Genomic DNA, 19,384 nt, shown 5'->3' on the forward strand with positions numbered 1-19,384 from the left:
AAAATTCCTTGCAATTTTTGACTGGTAAGCATCTTCCTCAGGCTCACATTAAGAAGGCAATAATTTTGCTTACCGATTGATTGATCAATTTTGGATTCATTTTAACAGAGACTCCATTAGCAAAAGTTACTTGGTGTGTTTCTAAGTCCTAGAACTAAGGAGAAGAGTCTTTTCAAACCTGACATGTAAATTGCAGTGTAGAGAAATGACTACTGACTGCATTTATTACCCACATTATTGGCCAATTTGTCGACTGCTGCTGAAACCACTTGCTTGCTCTGCCAGAGAAAGAAAACATCCTACACCAAGACCAGAGATGAGGTAGGCTCTGAAAAATCGGTTTGTGACATACCTCTACAGCACCAAGTGATGAGACAAGGAAGGGACAAGAAGATAACAATATCGAAGGATTAATGTCTTAACACTCTGTTTATCTTTCATTTACTTTCTCCTCCTCTATGTGCACATGTGCTATTTTGTTGAATAATCTGTTGCAGGCAGCTCAGTTTGAAAACTGATGCAGATTGAGGTGCAGATTGAGCTCTGGGTGCCAACCTGAGACAAGATGCCCTGAGCAGCCAACGATCACATAACAGAGGGTCAGCCTCGTGAATGGACACTGGGAGACACAGCAGGAGTTGAAGACTTGGGTGGATGAATGACCAAGATTTGTGCAGGCTTGGGCTGTGAGGGATAGAAGTCCACAGCCCCTCTGTTGGGGCTCCTCCACACTGCGTGCAGAAGGGGGAGGAAGCCTGGTGTGAGTGAGTCAAACGGGACCCTCGGAACACTGGAGCTTCCCACAAGGGGAAGGGGCTTTGGTCCCAGCACTCAAAGGCTCTGCTGCTTGGGAGTGTGACCCCCAGAGTATGAATTCAGGTCAGGCTGCAAAATTTCCTTAACACTTTTATGGCTCAGGAGCCAAATACAACTGGGATGTTCTCTCTTCTCTCAGTGTCTGAAAAAGAGAACATGATTATGCGTGTAGAAAGGTAATTTAACCACTCACTATTTTCTACCAAAATGGCTATTCAAGTGAGCAGGTGTCAACAGCTGATGAGATATTTAACCCCCCCACACCCCCCAACAAGTATCCCAATAGCAGCAGTTAAACCTCAACTATGTCTCTGGCATCTCATACTAACAAGGCTTGCTCATGAAGAAGGCCGTTCACTTGCCTGATGTTTTATCTGGCACTTGTCCATGCACAAAAATCAATCTCCAATTCCTTTTAATGTTTAGCACTAAATCCAGAAAGCAAAACAAAGCATATGAGTCTTGCATTTATTATAGCAGCCTCTTGTGTTTGGCTTCAGGGCAGCCTTCTAATCAAGGGAATGAATAAACAGTCATTGACTCACTTTCAGGGAATATGGGAGACAGCTCAATCTTCCTGAAGGCCAACACAGAGAAGGGGCCTCCAAATCATACATCAAAACACTATCACCCAGTTAATTTATCCTGGCAATTATTAAGATGTTAAAGCATTTGTACTAATATCTTTATTGATGAAGTCTGAGGGACAAATCCAAACTTCCTTTAAATCTCTACCTTCATTGAAAATGGAAGTATCTTATAACAGTATAACATTTTCAATGACAGTTTTTGTGGCTTTCTTTTTTAATGTTTTCTTATTGGTCTCTCTTCATCTAAAAGCTATAGAAGTACGATCTTGTCCATGAGCATAAGTGAGTTGTTTCTGCATGCAAATAGTAATAAACAGGCATAAAATATGCTTTATAAGACAATGACATTTCATACCCATATTTCTTTTTTTTTTTTTTTTTGGAGGTGATTCCCTGGATAGTTACAGAATTATATTTGCTCTCATTCTTACTTGGCTGTAAGAATCTTAACTACTGTGATCCCTTCAAAATAAACAGTAGATTTCCTACAGTTTCCTTTAGACTACTCCAAGGACATATGTGTATGATCACAAAAGACCCTGACCATTAGTCCAAGATTTAAAAACTGATGAATGTCATATTCAAGTTTATATTCTTCATGGTTTTAGGATCACCTGAAGGGTCTAGTTGATGAGAAAAAAATGCAACCATTTCAATCTCTTTACTACTGTTTAATATCACAATTTTCAAGGTCTGCTTTAGGGTTTTTGGGCAGTTTTTTAGTGTTTGAGGTCGGAAATAAGCTTAAAATAAAAAGAATATTTATTTTAGTCCTCATATCTTGAAACTTTCTAAAACATTAAATAATGAATTTTTGAAATTTCACCTGACATGTTATTTAAAAAAACCCTTGCAGTATAATTTCCTTTTTACTATGTGATATGCAATAACACAGATAATGATCTGTTCCCAACAAAAACAGCATAGTTTCTTCACAGTTGTACCAATTTTGATTAGTGCAGCAACACAGCAGACAAATTGCTGCTACAAATATTTCTGAAATACTGTAGTTGAACAAGAAACTTGCATTACCTTTTCCTTACTAGCTTAAAATTTAGGTTTCTGTCTATACAGAGAATGAAAAGATAAAAAGCTAAATGTCACAGAGAATAGTGGAAGTTCAGTAATCCCAGATGGTTCATCAGGCTAAGCAGAAAATGAAGCACATGATTTCAGTTAACAGCAACTTTTGATTTACCTGCCCAAAGAAGGAAGACAATATTTCAAAATCTTTCCAGTTTATGTATTTGTATATATTTTTAGTGTTTAGCTGTCCGTATTTGGTAGTTCTGAAAAATTTAAAATAATTTAAAGGTGTAGAGGATTCTTAGAACCTAACAAAATAGACATTAATCAAACCATTCAGTCTCACTGGAAATCCTAATTTCTTGTAGTGCCATAGGATTCTGCATCGATTCTTCAAACTGTTCTACCTGTTTGTCACAGATTCATCATATAGTTTTGTGCAGAATTACTTTTATTTCTTGCTTTCTTGTTTGCTTTCCTTTTTTCTTCTTTTCTTTTGCTTTCTTTAACTTTCTTTTCATCCATTCCTTCCTTCCTGCCTCCTCCTCTGTCTCTTACTCTCTTTCTCTCTTTCTCCTGCTTTTTTCTTTCATTCTCTTTCTCTCACCTAAAATAGTTAGAATAAGACTGAATCCCAGCTGAAACTTTTCATATACATCTTCCTAAAATGAAAATATTCTGGCCTTTCCACTGTCTATCCTATTTCTTTATCAAAAGATAAAATAATTAAATGAAGTAACTAATATTTCAAATATGTCTCATAATTACAGTTGTCCAAAAATAGATTTTTTTTATTTTAAATTACACAAGATATAATCAAAGCTAGATTTCCCAATTTGTAGAAATTTCAAGTATTTTGAATGATATAGAAAACATGGACCAAAGCAAGATAATTAAAAAAGGAGCAAAAACAAAGAAACAAAAGAAAGATGGAATACACCTGTTTAGCAGAATTTATAGTTCAACTCTCTTGGCTGTACCAATCACTTAGAATGTTAATTTGTCTTTTAAAGGATTAATGTGTTTAATTAAGTTTATGAAGCAATTCCTTAAAGGCTAAGTTTGTATCTGGCAGAATAATAAATTCTTTGGAATGGAAATCCCTATAACATAGCTTCACCCTAAACCAGTTTTTATGTCCTTTTTCACACAATAAAACCTTCTGGTAAGTTTCAGAGTAACAGATGAAACTGTTACATTATATTTGCTCCATTATATTTGCTCTTTATTCTGTGTTCCAATTATGTGTCTGAAGAAAATACTCAAGCTTTAATATTATTCTCTTTTATATGCAGAGTCCTCAATAACTGTTGAAATCAGAATAAATATAGTAACTGTAAATGATGAAAATGTGGCATTTTCTATTGTTGGATTTGTCAGTGGCTTACTTGACAGGCATTTTCTTTGTACAAGTATGAGAACAATTCTTTCATTTATATTGGTTATGGAGCTTTCTGAAGGATTCTCAGCCTCTTATCTGTACAAAATAATTGTGATTTAATGCTGTCATTGATGCCTCCAAATGTTGAAATCAGCTTGACCCTTAAACATTTTGACTGTGTCTATTTTCAGCTTGACCTATTGTTATAAAATTGCAAAATGTAACAATATACTAAGTGCAAACATCTTGATTGACTTCAGGCCTAGAAGACCTTCTCTGGCAGTCAAACACCTTCTCTGTGATTTTTTCAAAGCTGTACCTCAGGTAATTAATATCACTGGCAATTGTCCCAGTGTTCTTCTGCTTATTCCCAGAGAATCAACTTCACAAAATGTTAGAGAACCATGTTTTCTGGTGTCACATATTATGTTTTTCAGCTACTAAGTAGCAGTATAGTCAGGAGGAAATATAGTTTATGAAGGTGATACTGAAATTATATTGATTTTCTGAGTGGGAAAGTAGTTGAAAGGAACTGAATTATTATTGAATTGAATGTGTTATTAAGTTAATAATATTTTTTTAATGTGTAATGATCACTATGCTCATACCCTCCAAGAGCTGGAAAACAAAACCATACTCAAAAATTAAAATGATAAGTAAGACTTTTATAGGTCAGATTATTACAAGACTAATACAGAAATTGAAGTTATTCCTATAAATGTTTTTATCTGCATAATTAGATTATGGAGAATTGTATCTGCAGTTTGACAAGGTGGACTCAAGTAATTTAGATAGGAATTGTATTGATCTTTGTACAAGTGGCTGTTATAGTTTTCACCACTTCTCTATCATAATTTAAAAAGCAAATATTACATTTAAGAATACTTTTCCATAGCTATGCTTAGTCCAGTCATGTAAGTCAGTATTAAATGTATGTAAAGTTCAACATAAAAATGATAAGATTACATTTTTAACTGCAGTGACTTGGAAAATTGTACACTAAGGAAGCTAAAATGAGGATAGTAGGTATTTCCATATGTTTTGTGAAATTTGAATTAACATGAATTCCAGTCAAGGTCCAGTGAAATCCTATGATTTCTGGATTTTACAGAATCCAGAAGGGATTCTGTAAACATTTGAATCTGTGCCTGTTTGCTTGGCGTGGTGTGGCCAAGATGTAATTTTGGAGGTGTCATTGGCATTCTGCACATTCTGAAATGACAGCCCTTGTACCTAGAGGTATCTGAAAAGGCACCAGATGCTGGAGTTTAGGGACACGACTGCTTGATGTATTGCTCATAGATTAGTTAGACTGTGTGTTTTTTGTAGAGTTCCAGATAAGGATCTGGAAACTATTCAAAAAGATCAACTCTTCCTCAAGAAAGATATTTGATTCTGCACTTCTTGTGGGCCAAGCTGTGTTAATTTTCACAATTCTGCCCTTTTTCCCATTAATGCGAATTGCTGAATTTACTGAAATAAAGTGGTAAAGTTGCAATTATATTAATATCCTAGAACATACTTATCATAGATGAAATCTTTGAACTTGGAAAATTTAAACTTGAAAAGACTTTCTTAACTTTTGGAATAGAATTTGCAGTCCTTGGATATTAAAGTTAAATTCTGTAATTTAAATCAAGGAAAAACTTTTGTAGCATTCCATTCTAATGAATGAAACAAAATAGACAAGGAAATTTCCTTTTGGTGACCTCAAAAATAACTATGTTGAGACCTTCAGAAGTGTCTGTACACAGTGGATTAATATATTAGATTTTTAAGGTAGAATATTAAAGTTATTCTTGTTACCATAAGAATAAACCATCATTTCTGCTTTTTAGAAAGCCGTATGAAAATTGGAAGATAATATATTAATACATTCCAAAGCAATTTACATTTTCAGAGGCCTGTTTGGAAGTAAAGAATTTGAATACTTCAGAAGCATAAAACAGGATTCCTGTGCTATTTTTTGTAGAATATTGTCCTCTGTTCATTCTTTTGCATAATAAAATCTGTTATGACCAAAATTTAGTATCAGGAATATGAGAGGAGTTCTAAGTGTTTATAAACATTGTATTTTAGGGAAAGGATTCCATATCTTCTTTATCTAAATTATCTGCACAACAACAGGACATATACTTCGTCCAACATATAACATTAACTAGAGTTACATTACTGCAGTTCCATACTCTGAGTATTTGGGAATAAGAGATGATCAATAGTTGGCACATCTAATTTAGCTATCTGTATGGCCAACAGAAAGAAACCTATTACATTTATGACAGTACTTTCTCTGAGTTCCTCTCTGGAAAAGAATTCAGAGGCTCCTCTATGCCTGTAAGTATTTGGAATAACTAGTCATTTCTTATTCCAGACAAGGGAATATGCGTTGATTTCTGTTAAATGTGTGATCAGCCACTGCTGTTCTTCTGGAAGCATTGGGTTAATGTGGAGCTCAGCTGCCTGGTAGCACGTGATTGCTGAGACCTTACTGGAAAAAATTTGTATGTGAACTTTTTGATTGGAGTTTTTTGGGAAGGTTGGAAATATTAGATACATATTAGAATATCAAATTCTAACATCGCTTGGTAACAGCTTGCTCAAGATTTCTGAAAGTCATTTCCAGACTTTTTGAAGAATATATCAAATTCAAGATAATCCCCCATATTCAGTGCGTTGTGCTAAACATAACTGACATTTTTGAAGGAAAACGTGTCACAGTCACATTGATCTAGATAATATTCCAATTTTGTTAATTATGTCAGAGCATCAGTAATATAATTCTTTTCTGAGCAATTCAATATTATGTTCTCAACTGATAATTTAAACATGAGTTATAACTCATCCCAGATACTTCAAGGCTACGTCCAGTGATTTCTTTCTATTGCTTACTCTGTGAAAGTGGGATTGTTAATCCTTATTGAAAAATATACTATTTATACTAGTTCTCTACAGTCTTTTTGAATATATATCCTCGTGTTTCATTTAAAAGTATGAAAAATAACCTGCAGCTGAAGATTGGATTAAATGGCACTTCAGCTTTCTACTCCGGATAAGTAAAAATGCTGTAGAAGATTTTAAAAGTGTATTTGAGTCTCCATCCCTGCCAATGGCTGCTCTGTTAGTAGTTTTGATATCAGATAGCTCAGTGTCAATATTTACAATTCAAATATAAAGACGTGCTTGGATCTTAAAGTTTACCTGCATAATGAGGGAGCTGTCTGACAATTTCTCAAGACAGTGTATGGACCATGAAAAAGGAAATCTCCACTTGTTGTTTTAGGACTTCATTTCCTGTCAGTGAGGGTAAAAAACCAGCAAAAAGTCAGTGGATACTCACACTGTCTTTGCCCACATTTTCTCCAGTCTGAATAAACAATTTCCCTCTCTAAGACTATCATTTTCCTTCTCAAAAGTCACTCATTACAGGAAACAAACATCAGAAAGACATTAAGACACTGGGGCTGATGTCACTAAAAGTCAAAATCAGTTCAAAGCTGGACATTCTCTTCCTCACTGTCTTTATATTTTTTTTCAAAATCTACCAGTCCTCTCACCTCATAAAAACTTGCTACCTAGAGACCCTTGTTCTGTCTGAACATTAAAAAAAGAAAAGTTTCCTTCACTTACATGTGCAAATCTTCATCTCCATCTGTTTCTTATTCCATGTTTCAAACCCATCTGTCTTCTTTGTGATGTAGATACTCTTTCTCATAACACCATCAATGTGGTAAGTATGTTCATTTTTTAAATGATCTGGGAAATGTTTTTGCTTGAGTTTCTTATTTTTTATATTTTCCCCTCTATCTCAAAGACTGATTTTAAAAACTTGTAATGGTCTCTTAGCTCTTAGAAAGTCTGTTTCATCTTAATTCTTCCAGAGATGCTTCTTTAGGTGAAAAAAAAAAAAAAAAATCTTCTCAACAGCCTTTAGGTCTTTAGAGGTACTGTCAAAAGAGGAATGGAACATAAGCAACTCACTGTCCAGTGTTCATTAATTCCTGGAATGTTTCCAAATTTTGCAGTGCTGCCTGTTCTCCTGTTCCCCACACCTGCTCCTTACTAATACCCCACCTTTGCAGAATCTCTGGAGATAATTTTACATAATTTAAGCAAGCAAACAAACAAACAAACAAAAAGAAATAATATGTCTTTTATAGTGTTACAAAAAAGAGGGGAATTAAAAAAATTATAGAATAAGAGGGGAATGTAAATATGTATAGAATAAAACCATTTTTAAATTGGATTCAGAATTTATAAATACATATAGTAATTTCTACAGGATTATGTTACATTAATCCATACTTTTTTTGAAGGAGGAATAGGCTTTTCCATTAAAAATTATGGGGAAAACACCGAGCAAGATGGAAATAAAATGGGAAATGGACCTCCTCCTGCTTCACTGAGTTCAGTGACTTCACCTCAGGAAAACATACTTTATGTGATGCAAGAAGATAATCATTTAACAAAGGCCTAGAAAAAAAGAGGATTATATTTCATGATTATTTCCCCTAGCTCATCATAGAGTTGAGCACCGTTGTGCTTCCTAGCGCAAATGTACGTGATGCTTTTTCGCTTACTTGGGTCATTAAATGTTTTGCTTCCAACAGAGTCTGAGCTCAGATACTGATTCTCTAATGAAGTTGATATGGTAAAAGTGATGCAACAGCAGAAAGAAACAAAAATTCCTTTAGTTAGAGGCTATTTTTTGTCCTATTACTGGAATACTAAAATATTGATAAGGAGGAAGAAAAAAAACTCAGTAAAAGCTTGCATATACTGATCCATGTAGAATGGATAGCCCTGTAGCCTTGTTATTATGGCATTTGCTAAAATGAGGGAATCCATATTTTTAAAAAGACAGTTTATTTAATTGTAAACAGAAAATTGAATCTGTCTTCCTGTGAATGCATGGAAAATATGGTTAAGATACCATCTGACTTTCTAATAAAAATAGTAAATAGATTTTCCTTTCTCTGGCAAAAAACATGGGGTTTTGTGTCGAAATATTGCACTGTTACCTTTTTATGATTTTTGTGGTGGTTTTAAGTGAACAAAGTTTTCTTATGGAGAATTCCATGCCAAAGTCATAGAAATGTCACAACTAAACTGTAGTTAGTCATGACTAGCTTCCCAGGCTGTGGTGTTGGCATGTTTATGTTGGTTACTTGGCTTTTTCTGTTAAGGATTGTTGAGATATACTATGCAGTAACAAATTTCTTAAATCAGCTCTGAGACGAAGGGAACAGTGCACATGCATCAGCTATGATTTCTTACAGTTAGAAAGCCTTCAGATCATATGTTGTCAGCTCTTTCTAACCTCTGTAGGAACCAACAAATAGATATGTGATTTAGGCTGCTAAAAAATTCTAGTGATAAGAATGTAGAATCTTAATTGGCTTTATGCTCAGATTATTGCTTAAATTATGCTTTTATATTGATAGTTATATATTTTTATTTCTTTTTTCTATATTGACCTGTGAATTCATAAAGTGCAATTTAGAAGTTATCCAATAGGTTTACCTCATGTACTAAAGTACTTAAGTTAATATCTGTTTTAATATGCATACCATATTAGCAAACAAGCTTTTATTTCTTTTATTTTCTGTCTTAACCACGTTCCCATGTCTTACTGCTTCTAGGGTTTCTGAAATTGAAGTCATTGTTTTGAAGAAGCTGTTGGCACAGCCTGTTTTCCTCCAAGAACAGCTCAAATTCAGAGAAACCTTCTTGTATAAACAACATTCCACATCTATTTTGTTCTAATGATACCTCAGTATTTGCTAAACTTAGAGACAAAAGTTCATTGGTCTAATTGGCTAAACCTGACTCTACTGTGGTAAACCATGTTCAATTTCATAATGAAGACAAGGGCGAGCCATGTTATTTTACCATGTGTGAACAGCCACATAAAACTAGAGTTCAACAGTCACTATTTTCCCTAAAATGTTGCTTCCTGCCAAGAAGCTGAAATCATCTGGATGTAATTCACAGTCTGAAAACCTGTTGTGTGGAGTCTTTTCTAATTTAAAAAAAAAAAAAAATCCTTCTTCACTTTTTGTCCAACTCTGTAAACACTGTCTTTAGAAAATAATTTCCTGTGATACAGGAGTGTCCAGAAATCATGCTTCCTTTAAAGACAGCATAGGCTCTTCACTACAAATTGAGAATTCCTCTTCTTATTTGTCCCTCTGTGCTTTGTGCAGAAAGTAGCAAGGAAAGATGTCAGAGTCACATTGAAGAGGTGTGTTGATAAATGTTCAAAGCTGGAGTCAGTATGGGTTGCAATACCTTAGGTACAGATCATTTGTAAAAATAAGTATCTGATTTTGCCTCTACCAATAACATTTTGAGAGTACAGCTGTGAATCCTTTAGATACTATCTGTTAAAGATTGCAAGGGTATTAATTAAAAAAAAAACAACACTTTAAAGGAGAAGTGATTGGGCAGACTTAAAAAACAACAATCAGAATTTCACTTATCATGAAGTCAACATTTTCCATTATGCTTTTAAGCCTTCTTTCTTTTTGCTCCAGGCAGTTTATGCTCATGAAATTCACCAGTCATCAAAATCCAGCATAGTTTTATCACTGATTTCAAAGCGGACCAGATTTTATCCTGGGATGTAGTGGGATTAATTTCAACATAAGGAACTATTCAGCTTGAAGAGCAGCAAACAAATTTGGTCACAGAATAAACTAAACTCTTGGGGTTTTGTGTCCTTTTGCCATTATAATGCTTTCTTATACTGTAAAGGTAACATTAGAAGTTGTCCAAGACCACATAGTACTTTAAAAAGTAGCCAGATAAAAGATGTCTTTAACAGGTATAGTGTGAGTTACACAGGACAACACGTCTTAATTCAAATGTGAAGTAGTTAAAACCCACATTGCATTCGTATAGTGAGTAGTTCAAAGTTTTCATTTTCTTGGCAAACTTCCTCACTTTCTCCTTAACAGCACTACACTTGTGTTTATTTAAAATATTCACGTGTCTTTCACAATTTAGAAAGAAATCTCTCATTTATTTACCTAAACTAAGGCACTAAAATTGATATACTCTATAGGGGTCTTTATTCTAAACTTTGTTTTCTCTGATATAAGGCTACTGTGTCTTAGCTTTCAATCTTTGCATTCTGTAAAAGCTTACAATCATTCCTTTCATCATGTCCTAGAAGTGCTCCTCTCCTTTTCCAATCTAAATATGGTAACTGTGATCTATGCTAATTGAGGCCATAAAGCAGTGGAAAAGATTAAAAAAAAATAAGAGTAAAGAAAAGTTTTCCTCGATATTTGGAACCAATGACAAAGTGTTTCAGACAACATCTAGGTGGTACAGAATAAGTTCAAGTTATCATTATTGTTAATTGTCTTTACTTGATAACATTATCAGCTATTCCAAAAATGAAGCACAATTCCATTTGTGATGTTGATTTTGAGAGGTGTGGGTTTATTTACATTGGATTCAAACTCACAAAACCTTAGACAATAAGACCTAGCTGGTAATGTCCTGTCACTTATTAATTCTTCTAAATGCTTACATGCTTCATCTCAGATATGTAAACAACCTGATAAACATTCAACCTTCTTTTTCTGCCTTCTATTTTTCTTACATCTTCTCTGCTCCTTACATCTCTTTCTTTGTATTTTTGGTACATAAGGAATATTATGCTTCTTTAACAACTCAAAGAGGATCCACCTCATTGTCTTTCAATTACCTGCTATTCAATTTCATATCCCAAGAACTTCAGTAGCAGGTTTTTGTCTAGATACCATTGATAAGACATATCATACTTTAAGCCTCTAACTGCACAAATGTCAACATTTGCACACTCATATCAGCCAAGATAGAATTTGAGACAGAAATTGAGACAGAATTTCTTTACTCTTTTGCTCTTCATGTTCATACTTTAAGTGAAGACATAGCATGAATATATTTCAAAACGCCAAATTAAAGTAAAGTTGTGTATTCTATCAGCAAGCAAAATATTAAAGAGTTATCACTGAAATATCCATAATATTTAAACACCTAAAAATCAAATGAAGGAAGACATTCAAATTGGGTTTGGATAAAATTTTGGATCACACTTGTTGATGCAGGATCAAAAGTGAAAACTCTGCACCTTAGAAGAAAAGACAAAATAAAGCTGGAGGTAAAGGTGATTTAGGAGTGTTTAAACATCAACTTTACTAAAAGTTACGAGGAAGAATTTTCATATGTCTAATAATTATTTCAGAAAAAAATTGATCCTTACCTTTCAAAAGAATTTAGATTCCTAACAAGTCTAAGTTCAAGCAAATTTTCATAAGGTTGATCTGATTTCCCCATAGCAATTGCAAAAGTTAGCCAAATGGTATTGGATGAACAGCATCTCTTAGGACACCAGAATAAAGGTAGAAACGTTTGTCATTTCATGTTTTAAAATACTTAAATTCATTAACCAAAGCAATAGGAAAACCAAAACAAATAATCTGAGAAATATTTTAAAAACAGAATGTACAGTTCCTGAAGGTCCACAGATGCCACAGTTTTGTTATTGACAAAGCACACATCAAAACACACAAAGAGACTGCCTTGTTTCATTTGGACATCTGGGAAACTTGTGTGTTTTATGGTTTGAAACTGAGAAAGGAAGAAAAGAATAGATAATAAAATATGATCTAGGTTAGAGCAGGGCATTAGACACCCTTTATATAGTCATAATATAGATAGAGACAGACACAAATACACAGAGAGTAATGGAGGGCAGGGAGAGCTGTCAATAGCTAATAAAGAAATCCTAAAACTGGATGCTAGAGACCGTGGATAAGGCAAGTAATAAAACACCAGGAAAGATATGTGTAAAAAACCAGTGTGGGGTAGAGAAAGACTAAAGAGCAACTATTCTCACTGTCATGCAGTGACATGACAAAAGCAGGGAAGCACATATGTAAATACAGGAAATTCCATTTTATTTTGTATTATTTTTTTTATTATTATTTTTTAATTCATTGGTGTAGTCAAACACTGGAATCTGTTTCCTGGAGAGTATTTTAACTGTCTGTGAGGTATTTAAAACTTGACTGGGTACAGTCATTTAATTATAACTGATCATTATTTTAGTGGGAAATTTGAATTACTTTGCCTCAGGAGGCCCCTACCAACCTTGGACATTCTGTGATTCTGTATGTGATCAGAAGAAATAACATAAAAGTTAGTATTAAAATCACATAACAAAAAAGAGATTCCTTTGATTGGTTTGGTCACATACCAGTTGGAAATAAAGCTATTATCAACCTTCTGAAGAAATCAGAATTAAGTTACTCTGTGTTTTGAGAGCATATATTTGTATCCATGTCATAAGTATCAAGTTTTTAATCTTACAGTAAAAATTGGTGCAAGTCTACATCACTTTATATACTGATCCTGAATAATCATGTCTTTTTATCTTCTATCCAATAAGAACTTGGCTGATTATATTTCAGTTAATTTTGAAAAATTTAGAAAGGTCCAGTCAAAGAGGAGGAAACAGGCAATTATACTGTATTCAAAATATCCCAGAGACAGGTGATGACAGAGCTGTCTGCATGACATCAATTTCGAAATAGTGTTTCAGAGACATGAATGATGACATATTAGAAAAAGCTGGCTAACACAGAATGAAGGTTCCCAGAACAGTATTATGGTCAAATGTGATCCTCAGGAGTAAATAATGGATAACTGAGTAGAAGTGGGATGATTATATTTATTGTATCATTTGAGTCCTGTAAAGTTGTTATTATAACAGGGTCTTGTTTTAGTGCATATTATTGAAAAAAATACTGACAAATCAGAGAAGGTTCGATGAAGAGAACGTGTTTAATTATAGACTATCAAGAAAATTATGTCCATGCAAAGTAAGAAATTTTATTGAGCACTTAGGATTTAAATGTGTTTTAATGAAAAATAAATATTTGGTTATATTGTGTGGTTAGATATTTAATTGCATACATTGTCTAGAAATGTTTTCAGCATATGGCAGCTGAGACTGAGTTCTTAACTTCTCTTTTAACTAAGCATTGAAGAAAACAATGTACGAGAATGGCTTTCTAGGAATTAAAAAAAAATATATATATATTTTTTTTTTTTCTTCCAGAAGATATTTTAAAATTAGATCTTTGCTTTGTGTTTTGTGGGGTACCAGGTTAGATGAACAAAGCGATTAAACATCACTCAGGGCAAAGATGTCTGGTGTTGTTGTCTTTGAATTAAATCAGCTCAGTTGGGTCTGCAAAGCAGCATAGCTGCAGCATCACAGAAGTTCATTGGGATTGATTTAACTGTCCTTTTGTAATGCATTGATTATGGATTTATAAAGTTAGCATATGCTCATGAAACAGAAGAATAATTAAAACAGAAGAACAAACTGGATCTTTGTCACATAAACCTGAAAGCAATATATTCTATATGGATGGTTTTCAGAAGTATTTCATAATGACATTGTGAAAAGGAAGGAAAGATTGAATTAATCTCATGCTACGCCTTACCATCAATAAGCCTACAAAAATTTTCATGACACATTGATGAACTCAATATAAGATTTTTATCAGCATGTTTTACAGAATCAAAGAGCTATGTTTTGCAAATATACTTGACTAGCGAAAAATAAATAACATATATTACAGGGTAAAAGCATGAAAACAGACAGCATTTTAACAACTCTTAAGGTATATATTTATTCTATAAAAGTATAAAATATGTATATATATTTATATTTGCATTCGCGCATACACTTTTGTGCATACTGGTGCCAACCTAGTGTTAACTATGATCACTAGGTTGTATTGTTTACACTCACAAGTATTCAGATAACACTTGAATTAATCAAATAATTGAATTCTGAAGTATAAATTAATCGTAACACAACAAGTTCTTCAAGGGTTCATTATGAATGAATGAATGATAATTTGCATATATATGTATTAATTGCTGCTATCCTACCCAAAAGCAAGATCCTCAAAGAATAGTTTTCTCTTCCTGGTTAAAGATGGCCTAATAAAACTTAGAGAATATGCTAAATTGTGAGCTTCAGTAGAAGTATATAGTGTATCAGTAAAAGCAGAAAAACTCAGCCATTTCTCAGTCTCTCCTTTATATTTATGAGTCAGCATAGTTTTAATTCTCCTGTGTACATTGCAAAATAAGCAATCATTAGCATTCAGGCATTTGCTTATGAATGCAGTCTAACAATAACAAGTTACGAAGCTGGGACTCACAATGAAAATTCAAGATGAACATCTTTTAAATCCATGGATTGAAATTATTAATTTTAATTAATTTACAAATGCCTCTAGTTTATTTAGAATTTCTAAGGCGGTTGGAATTAGCTGGTTCATCAATTGTGCTCCTACAAATTAAAAGTGGGTAACTAGTTCAGAAATAGCAATAAATGTCTGTTAGAAAGTAAAAAAAAAATGATGTTAGTATTTTTTGAAAAAACTACTGACTAGTTTCAATCATGATATTTCCCCATTTTAAAGGTATCCAATGTTAATAAAATTTCATGTGTTAAAGTTCCATAATGTTTTGCTTGTGCTTATTTTCTGTGATTCAACGTGGCAATCCATTGAATCTGTCAGAAGGGCTGAATATACACTGATGGACAGTTTCCTTGAGGAACAGAGAAGCTGTTGTAACATACAACAAGTACTAAGTAGCATAAAAAATTAAAAAGTACAGGGCTTCATTTAAAATAATTTAGTAGATCAACACTTATATAGAAATCAGTCCCCTTTTCACGCATCTTCCCATATCTTTAAACAGTAAAACACTTAAAAGGAACCTAAGGATAAATCTTTATTTTTCCCCTAAGATGGAATAGATCAATCAGAATATGTCTTAAAGCTATACAGATGAAATTGGTGATTTTAAAATTTTTATCTTCCATCAGAACAAGATGATTTCTTTCCATTTAAAAATACAATTAAGTCCAAAAGTTCATAATTCCCCAAGTGCTCACATAAGAATATTTAATAATTGCTTTCAATTTTTTTCCACTAAAAATAGTCAACAAATCCATGTGATTTAATTTGCTATGCTTTGTTTCTTCTGGTTCACAGAGGTTAATGAACTCTGACCTGCTGATGACAGATGCTTTGTTAAGTAGTAATTTAAACAACTGATTTTGTCTCATTTTTGTTGATATGGTTTTTGCTTGCTTGTGATTTCATTTAATCATATGTTGCCCTTAAAAACTCCCCTTTTCTTGGATTGAATTAAGGAATCATTATTTCCAAGTTACTGAATGATGAAATAGTAGTTGCAGGTATCTAATATTAACATTACTATGATATCAGAGTAAGATTTATGGTATTATCTCTTGGCCTTTATAATAAGTGAATATGACTACTGGAATCAGGTTGTTGATGAATACTTGTGTTGATGATGATCCAAAATAATCCAAATTTGTTTTCATCTATTACTTTACAGTATTCATTCCAGAGGTTTGTTTACAAAAATATTTCAGCAACAGACTCATTTTCTGGTGTATTCCTAAGCAAAGGGAATTAGAAAAGGAAAATTTTCAAGAGTTTATATATATATATATTTATATATGTATATAAAGGATAATTTTCAAATCAGTTTCTTTTCCAAAATTAAGAATCAGCAATTGTATCAGTTCTTCATCTACTTTCCTGAATCTTATATAAAACTCAGCTAACGAGATGGTAAATGATCCAGTATCTTCCTTTGTATTTGGAGATCTTTATTCAAGGCACTTCTAATGTACCTTGAGGAGCTGAGTATAAAAGAAAGTGGCTATTATACTTATATATGTGTGGCTGGTTTTTAGAGGTGCCCATATTCTTAAGACTGTTCTTTCTTCCATGAAATTTGTTGTTCTTTTATAGAATATTTCCTTTTTCCAACACCGCAGATGAAGTTTGTTGGGATGAACTTTGTCTAAAGAAATCTGCATCTTTATGTATTTACTATACCATGAGAATGATGTGGTTAAAAATGCCAGATTTATAGATCCTTTATAGGATTATTAATAACAGCCATTTACCAAGGTTATTTGCAAATATTTTTCTTGTTATTATAAATGTTCGTATATCTAGTGGAATAACTAGGTATACAACAGGAAACAAAGAGCAAGTGGGGAGGTCATTTTTTTTTTTTTGAGTGACTAACCACACTAAATTTTTAATGTGACTAGTGCATGCTTTGAGTCCATTAATAATTTGTAAGAGGAATTTTAGAAACCAGTAAAAACAGGTTTGTTCAGATATTTCCTATATCAGTCTAAGTGAAGTTGCCCAAAGAAACTATCCTTTACGTCCACTGAAATATAGTTCTGAGATTTACAATCAGTTCAAAATTCTGATTTAGATTAATTAGTTAAATATTTGAAAGAATTTTCATGTTTGAATATAAGTAGTTATAATATATTTCAGATCCCTACAGGCACAGAGAACATCACACTGACTAGAAAGTAGAAGGGAAGGTTTGGCACATCAAAATGGCAACTTAATCATGATGGCAAACAAGAAGCAGTTACAGAATTTGAGAATAGAGTGACGACATATGTACACTTGAAACATTGTTTCAGTACGAAGCTTAAGTTCGGAGGAACATCCTATTTGAGATACAGAATTCACCACTAAACATAAAGACTTATTTTCATTTTTAAAAGATGAAGTAAAGCTCATTCTTGTTGCATAAAATCTGCTTCCATAAAGATAGTTAATTGGTTTCAGCATATATTTCTCATAGTGATTCCTGAAAATATAGCAATAACAATACCAAAATATCTAGGATGAAGCATGAATATGCAGGACTCCATTGCGATAAGCAATTATGAGCTTGCAGTCTCTCCATTTCCCTTTTTAGCTCCTCTTCATGTTGAAATTGCATCTGTTCAGGCTAAGGAAAGCACAGACTTTTGATCTTTGGTGAATTCCTTCAGCCATCTCAAACTAGTTCATTAGAATGTGTGCACAAGCACCAGCAGTCAGCATGGTCATGTTTTAAGGGAAAAGATCAGATACTGATGTTACTTTTTGGCAAGCCTGATACTACGAATGCATGTTAAAATCCACTGGATTACGGGCTCTCCACTGAAGCAATACCTGGTTTCTCTACCTTGGCCAGGCTAAGTCGTTATTTAAGTGAAATTTGCTCAGACTGACAAATCAGAGGATTCACTTCCACACGTGATGAAATGTAGAGCGGCGAACAACTCGGGAATTTAAAATACAACACCTTGGTGTTGAACTGCTTTCCAAGAGTAAATGTGTACCAAAAAGGGCTTTTTGTCAAGGTCATATTTTTCAAGGTGGGTAAATAAACTTCACCATTCTGCTTAAATTCTTTGGATGCAAGTCCTAGTAAATAAGCAGGACTGCAAAGGTATACTTGTCCTGTAAGTCAAAGAGCCAAACTTCCTCATGAAGCATCATGTCTTTGCCCTCTTGTGATTTATGGGTAGAATTTCTGAAGAAGGCCAGTGCAATTCTTTTTCTACCAGTTGCATGCAGTGTATTTGATGTAATTGGAGAATTAAGAGAGAAGTACTGGGATTAACATAGCAATTTCCTGCACTGAACTGAAACCTTGCTAATCAATTTTAAGTAACCAGCTAATGCATTTATATAATAAACTAATCAATCTCAAATGCACATTTTACCATTTGAATTGAATTTAATGAACCAGCATGCAATTAAGTGACATTATTGACAATGGTTTGAACATGTAATTGGTGATTTGATATTACAATTGGTGTTCTGTGGTGTTCTGAAAACAATTTTCTAAAAATTCGCTACCATTAATTTATTCCTTCATATTATTCTGTAGGACATATAAAATATAAAACGCTAACTAACTTGGAAAGCATGAATATCTGGGGTTTTTGCCTCCAATTCCTGACCTAGGTTCTGTTTCCAAATATTTTGTAAAAAGACCAACCCAACAGGACATTTGAAACAAGAGTTATGAGCACAGTTTATTCGATAAATAAAAGGAGTAGTAATATTTTGCGGTATATTCAACTGATATGAAATTTGGGCTGAGTCTATGTTTATTTGAGACATTTTCTGTTATCTTTAATGGCTACAGAACTATGTATTTAATTCTAGTAAATTTTCACAACTGGAATGATAATGTCTAGAAATAGTACAGATACATGTGTATGTCATAGAATAAAGAAAGTGTTGATATTTAGAGAAAACTCAGAAGTTTGGGCAATCAAACCTTTAACTAGCTGACTTATTAATTCACTCATGTCCTGAAATTTTTTTTTGTGTGAAATTGGATATGTTTCAAAATCTCCAGGGTAGAACAGATCTGCTTCACCAAAAGAAGGCCAAGGTTTCAGCTACACAATCTATCTCTTGGACACCAAGATCCATCTACATCATGGCAGAACTACCTGTTGTTATCAATAACCCATACTTTCTATTTGGTTAACTGTTCTAGCCATTCATAATTCCAATTATGGCATTACAAAACTTTCTTTGACAGCTTATTCCACTGCATTGTTTAACTCTTCTTTCAGCTGTAAATCTTTTGTCCTAATATTTAGCCTACATTTTTCCCACTGAAGCTCGAGACAATT

Source organism: Cinclus cinclus, chromosome 6 (assembly GCF_963662255.1).
Source record: "Cinclus cinclus chromosome 6, bCinCin1.1, whole genome shotgun sequence".
NCBI lineage: Eukaryota > Metazoa > Chordata > Aves > Passeriformes > Cinclidae > Cinclus > Cinclus cinclus.